This window comes from Pelophylax lessonae (genome assembly GCF_965119305.1).
Source record: "Pelophylax lessonae genome assembly, chromosome: 4".
In the NCBI taxonomy this organism is placed as follows: Eukaryota; Metazoa; Chordata; class Amphibia; order Anura; family Ranidae; genus Pelophylax; species Pelophylax lessonae.
The window spans coordinates 479,019,912-479,026,708 of NC_138771.1; the positions used below are offsets into that span (position 1 = coordinate 479,019,912).

The 6,797-nt window shown below is 42.7% G+C and overlaps 1 protein-coding gene across 2 annotated transcripts in view; it reads right to left on the reverse strand.

The window, feature by feature from the left end:
* Positions 1-6,500, reverse strand: part of LOC309555048 (troponin I, cardiac muscle-like) — a 46,073-nt gene extending 39,573 nt beyond the window's left edge. Inside the window, exon 1 of one of the 2 annotated variants that reach the window (XM_082256868.1) lies at positions 6,462-6,500. The gene's annotated coding sequence lies outside the window, so the exon portion shown is untranslated. The remainder of the gene's footprint in view (positions 1-6,461) is intronic. The other variant, XM_082256867.1, reaches the window with a different exon arrangement.
* Between the last annotated feature and the right edge of the window lie 297 nt (positions 6,501-6,797).

Below are 6,797 nucleotides of genomic sequence, written 5' to 3' on the forward strand. Positions count from 1 at the left end.
CCTCAGAGAGTCCTTTGCCATGAGGTGCCATGTTGAACTTCCAGTGATCAGTATGAGAGAGTGAAAGCGATAACACCAAATTTAACACACCTGCTCCCTATTCACACCTGAGACCTTGTAACACTAACGAGTCACATGACAGTGGGGGGTTGGAATGACTAAATGGGCCCAATTTGGACATTTTAACTTAGGGGTGTATTCTCTTTTGTTACCAGCGGTTTAGACATTAATTGCTGTGTGTTGAGTTATTTTGAGGGGACAGCAAATTTACACTGTTATACCAGCTGTACACTCACTACTTTACATTGTAGAAAAGTGTAATTTCTTCAGTGTTGTCACATGAAAAGATATAATGAAATATTTACAAAAATGTGAGGGGTGTACTCACTATTGTGAGATACTGTACATGGTACTTACACTTCTCTGTTTGCAACCCAATTATAAAAAAAAATAAAAATAAAAAAAGCATGCATTTAAGAATAGTGGCTGAATCTACAAGACTCATTATTTTATGCTTGGGTATTAAACTGTGCATCCCAAAAGTGTAAAAAGCCTAAGACAGTGTGCAGTGCAGTGCAATGATGTACGCAAGCGTAAGTTGGCTGTCCTCAGTAGCAGGGAAATTTGCATTTTCACAAAGTAGTCATGAATGTCTACCTCCATCATTCTCTTATGACAGGTTTTTGTTTATGTGTGATACTGTACTCAAAATTGAGTCTTTGTATTTTCTGCTAGAAAACAAGCAGTATGTTTGGTGATATCAGTGAACATACAGAATTAGTGGAGAATCTTATAAGGCAGGTCAGGCCTTATCTTTCTAACCAGAAACACCAAGAAGCAGCGCTGTGAATCAGCAAAAAGCCTGTAAGCTAGGGAATTCCCATACTTATAAAATGAATGCTATCATTCAGAAATAGACACTGGAGCATAATTAATATGGCTAAAAGCCAAATGCTTATCCCAACCAGCCAGAATAACCTTTTACTTTCTGTCAGACTTTTGCTCTGTCATTTGCTAAATGCTTGGTCCAGGTCTGTGGCACAGAAAGTATTGAATTTGGACCATAACCATAGCCAGGCAGCTAGCATTTTCAGACAGAGATCAGGTAATGGACAATATTTCTCTGGTGAAAAGTTACGAATAAAGGCGGTATATAATTATTTTCCTCAAATGTAAATTTAACCATAATAATATTTTGTTATCTCTGTTTTATATAAAACAAGAATAGGAAACACATTTACAGCCATAATTGTTCATTATAGGAAAATATGGTCCTTACTTTCTTCCTTCCTTCCCACCCTCACACCTCCCACTCTACTTCCGTAACGCCCTCATTCCTTCTCTGCCTTCCTTCCTTATTTCCCTCATTCCTTCTCTATCTTCCTTCCTTATCTCCCTCATTCCTTCTCTGCCTTCCCCCCTTATCTCCCCTCATTCCTTCTCTGCCTTCCCCCCTTATCTCCCTCATTCCTTCTCTGCCTTCCCCCCTTATCTCCCTCATTCCTTCTCTGCCTTCCCCCCTTATCTCCCTCATTCCTTCTCTGCCTTCCCCCCTTATCTCCCCTCATTCCTTCTCTGCCTTCCCCCCTTATCTCCGTCATTCCTTCTCTGCCTTCCCCTCTTATCTCCCTCATTCCTTCTCTGCCTTCCGCCCTTATCTCCCTCATTCCTTCTCTGCCTTCCCCCATTATCTCCCTCATTCCTTCTCTGCCTTCCCCCCTTATCTCCCTCATTCCTTCTCTGCCTTCCCCCCTTATCTCCGTCATTCCTTCTCTGCCTTCCCCTCTTATCTCCCTCATTCCTTCTCTGCCTTCCGCCCTTATCTCCCTCATTCCTTCTCTGCCTTCCCCCATTATCTCCCTCATTCCTTCTCTGCCTTCCCCCCTTATCTCCCTCATTCCTTCTCTGCCTTTCGCCCTTATCTCCCTCATTCCTTCCCTGCCTTCCCCCCTTATCTCGCTCATTCCTTCTCTGCCTTCCCCCCTTATCTCCCTCATTCCTTCTCTGCCTTTCGCCCTTATCTCCCTCATTCCTTCTCTGCCTTCCCCCCTTATCTCGCTCATTCCTTCTCTGCCTTCCCCCCTTATCTCCCTCATTCCTTCTCTGCCTTTCGCCCTTATCTCCTTCATTCCTTCTCTGCCTTCTCCCCTTATCTCCCTCATTCCTTCTCTGCCTTTCGCCCTTATCTCCCTCATTCCTTCTCTGCCTTCTCCCCTTATCTCCCTCATTCCTTCCCTGCCTTCCCCCCTTATCTCCCTCATTCCTTCTCTGCCTTCCCTCCTTATCTCCCTCATTCCTTCTCTGTCTTCCCCCCTCATCTTCCTCATTCCTTCTCTGCTTTCCTTCCTTATCTCCCTCATTCCTTCTCTGCCTTCCCCCCTTATCTCCCCTCATTCCTTCTCTGCCTTCCCTCCCTATCTCTCTCATTCCTTCTATGCCCTCCCCCCTTATCTCCCCCTCATTCCTTCTCTGCCTTCCTTCCTTATCTCCCTCATTCTTTCTCTGCCTTCCCCCTTATCTCCCCTCATTCCTTATCTGCCTTCCCCCCTTATCTCCCGCATTCCTTCTCTGCCTTCCTTCCTTATCTCCCTCATTCCTTCTCTGCCTTCCTTCCTTATCTCCCTTATTCCTTCTCTGCCTTCCTTCCTTATCTCCCTCATTCCTTCTCTGCCTTCCCCCCTTATCTCCCTCATTCCTTCTCTGCATTTCGCCCTTATCTCCCCTCATTCCTTCTCTGCCTTCCTTCCTGATCTACTTCTTTTCCCTTCTTTTTCTTCCCTTCCTTTCCCATTCAAGAAAAGTGAAGTTGATAGTAATGCTGGTACAAAATGGCATCATGGCCAGTCCAGAAGTGATGTGTCCACTTTGGGAGAGCAGAATGGCTTCAGACTGTATTTGTTACAAACATACACATCAGGCCCATCTGCTGTCTCCATAAACACTGTACAAAAGCGCTCCTTTCACGCTTAGTGAGCTCTTCAGAGACACTTGGTGCAGAAGTGATGTGTAGTAAGCTGCCCTGAGGTTGTTGTCACATCTGCTGAACTCACACCTGTCAATCAGAACTCTGAGCCTATGCCAATTCCTTATAATAAAGCCTGTTTTTCTTTTCCAAGTTCAGATCACTCTGGAATTTTCCACATGTGCCTACTGGATTCTCTGGCGAAAAAATATCTGCTTCGGGCCTTCAATTATTTCACTGCTAGTGTTGATGACACACAAATAATATGTAAAGCCCTAAACCTTCTACCTGTGCCTGATTCTTGTCTTTAGACTTACTGATTGGTATATAATAATATCTTTCCAGAATGTTTGTCTTGGAGCAGTTTATGGAGCGCATTTCCAATAGTATCCCTATTCGGTCTGATTCAGACAAGTTTATGCACACAACGCATTCCCATCCAAGAGTAGCCCTTCCCTCATCTAAAAAACTTGCCTGTAGTTCGGGGAGATTGCTTTGTAAAGGAGACCAAAGAAGAAGAGTAGTTGAAGGAAGTGGAAAAATAGCCTGTAACCTGTAAGGTTATCTTATTGGTATCACTATCCTAAAGTATTAATGTTGATGTCAATTTCAGGTTCCCAGGCAGGAGGCTTCTACACCCCAGAGGCTCTCCAAGGTCTCATTGGCTTGAAGTGTAAAGCTAAATTCACATTCACAACTAGGGCCGGTATGATTTGTAATATCAGAAATCTTCTGATTCCTGCTGTGGCTTTAAGCAGTTATGTGTGGCCGCTGCCTCCGTTCACTATAATGACAGGTCACCGGTGGCCACAGCTATTTGCACTCTTTGCACAGCCAGTGATTACCTGCGGTGATCAAAGTGCATCTAGCAGCACGTGGACAGCCGCGAATACCTGCTGGCGACTTGTCATTATAATAAATGGGGCCAGCAGCCGCACCTAGCCACTCAGAGTTGCAGCAGGAATCAGAAGATTGAATCCCCAGTGTGAATGTAGCCTAATGTGACAAAAATGTAAACTGAAGAGCCACACCACTGATAAGATGCAACTTTATTCCAATTAAAGTCAGGAGGATGATCCAAAGAGTGACCAACACTTTTCTGGGGAACGACCAACACATTTCAAAACGCTGGTCTGATAGCTACTAAGTAGACCTGTGCTTGTAATCACACTCGAAGAAATACCATTAAAGGTACAGTTCACTTCTAGTCCATTCACATTGTTTTCAGTCTCAAGCCTGGAGTGGACCCATGAAATGCATTGGATATGCTTTAGATTGTCCCTCTGACTCTAACTGCAGACATAAGTTAGGGGTGTTTGCTTGTGCCCCTCAACAAAGGCTGTCATATAGCAAATGTAAAGTATATCCAAAGCCAAAACTTATTTTTTAAATTCTTGGATAGTGCCAACATGCTAGAGGAATTGCGCAAGCACCAGCACATAAAAAGAGAATACCTGCTGGTAAGCAGTGCAGGCACATCAACGTGTGCATGTCTGCATGCACTGGCACACGGCTGTGCACGTCCAAGTTTAGGACTGGCACCTAGCGCCCTTTTGAAGGCATGGATGGGTGACCATTAATCGCTGGATGATCTTCAGCTACCTGTGATTCCTGTTCCTGTGCTTCCTGGTTACCTTACAGTTTGACTACCTATTGCTGACTCGGGTTGTTCCTGGATACCTCCTTGACTCTCTCCTGATCGTGACCTTGCTTGACCTCACTCCTGTCTGATCTCCCGTGTATGACCTGGCTTGCCTCCAGACCTTGCTTCTATTATCGGCTCCTTATCTTTGCATGACCCCAGCTTGTCACTGGACCCTGCCTCTGTTACTTCCACTTACCTGTGTCTGACCCTGGCTCCTGGCCATGTCCCCTCTTCCAGTCTTCTGACAATGTATCACCATGGCCCAGTCTCCAGACTTCATCTGCCTGTCTACTATTATCAGGTCCTGGCTACCCTGCTTACCAGGCCTGCCTTCCTGTTCCTACCCTGCACTTCTACACTAACAGTGCATGGACTGCTTACCACAATTGATCATGAGGTGTCCTTCTGCTGTATTTGTCACCATCTTCGCAGACCATCTTTACAATACATCTGCTGCCCAGGTTTCCGACACCCGTGCTAAACTAAGCCTCACATTACTGTTCTCACATTTAGGTGTGTTTGATCCAGAGCCGCATGGGAAGCCCTCTCATCACTTTAGTCTCCACCAAGGTACGTGACAAGTAGAGTGGATAAGGGTTAAAACTTTTGTGTTTATGGACCACTGGAGAGATTTCCCTTCACTTCCTGTACTGTGGACACAACAAGAAGTCAGAGAAAATCTCCATTATAGGGATATTTACTCACACACACTGTTGTCACTTTACAATTGGAAGATTTTTCCTCTGTTGCTGTTCTGGTGACTTAAAGTGGTTGTAAATTTAATTTTTTTTTTTAATGTAATGCATTAAGGTAAAAAATATTTAGATGTCAGCATCGTGGGCAGATTTCCCATGATTCTGCCTCCAATTTCAAAACACCCAGGTGTGAATGACAAATCGCATAACGCACATTTCAGATGGATGCCATTCATCTGAATACCACCTAAAAAAACGCAGTGCAGGTCTGTCACGATTGTCGCGCTATATATTTTGCCAAACTGCATTACATGAACCATTTCGCCCAGAACAAACTTTTTTTTTGGGGGACAAGCCTAACGCAATGTGGTTTGCCGTGACAATCACTGCAGAAACTCACCGGATTTTCATATAAATGGCATCTGAAATGTGCATTGTGCGATTTGTCATTCACACTGGGGTGTTTCAAAATCACGGGCAGAATCGTGGCAAATCTGCCCTCGATTTAAAACGCCCAGGTGTGACTGCAGCCTGAGTATTAGGACAAACAGAAAGAATAAATCTCCTTAACAGGGACATAGGTAGAACTATAGCATATTTTTTTTTTACATGTATGTACTGTACTTATCTGGAAGTTGTGTTTATCATATGGTTTTTCATACAACACTAAATACTGTATAACCCATTGCTTGGCTAAAAAGTCTAGTTTTATTTATGTATTGTTAATCCAATATTGAGCATACCAAGCTGTATACCAATTAAGTATACCGAGTATACCAACGTTGAGTACCACCGACGTTCACAATAAAAAAAAAGAGTAAGTGAATATAGTTGAAAGATATCCAAGTTTATTAGTTTTAGAATCTCTGTAAGGCTTTTATTATCTGCCTGCTCTTGGGGAGCTTATTTTTCTCATTTTGTGTATTAGCGTATTGTGTTCCCCTGAACAGGAAATGAAGAATAATCACCCTGATGGGGGCACAAAGTTATTTGAAGTTTTAACCCATGCCTGTTCTACTTAAAACGAAATAAAAACATTATTTGTTGAGTTTTAATTTCAAATGTCCTGCATTACATATGTACTGCTTACCAAACATGAGAACATTGTTGGGGGTACTACATCAGCCAGGTTATTTTATTAATATTTAATGCAACATACCTTCAGAAGAAGCTTCCTGGAAGCAGGGATTTTAGATTTCCTCTGAAATTAATGAAAATCAGACATTAGGCATTGGTAGACTGCAAGGGGTATTTAATGATTAAACAGTAATAAATGTTCAACTTACCTCTCTGTTTCAAGAATGCAACAAAGAAGAAAGAAAACAAAGTTAAAGGAGGCATTTTTAGGTATCATTTTAGTGTCATTTTAAAAAGGACAAATTGTAGTATTAAATGTAATTTTTTTTATTTACAGTGACACTTGTTAAAATAGAAAAAAAAATGCATTAGTGTGTTTTTTTTTTTTTATTTAAGCTATTTTGTTCACAATAAAATA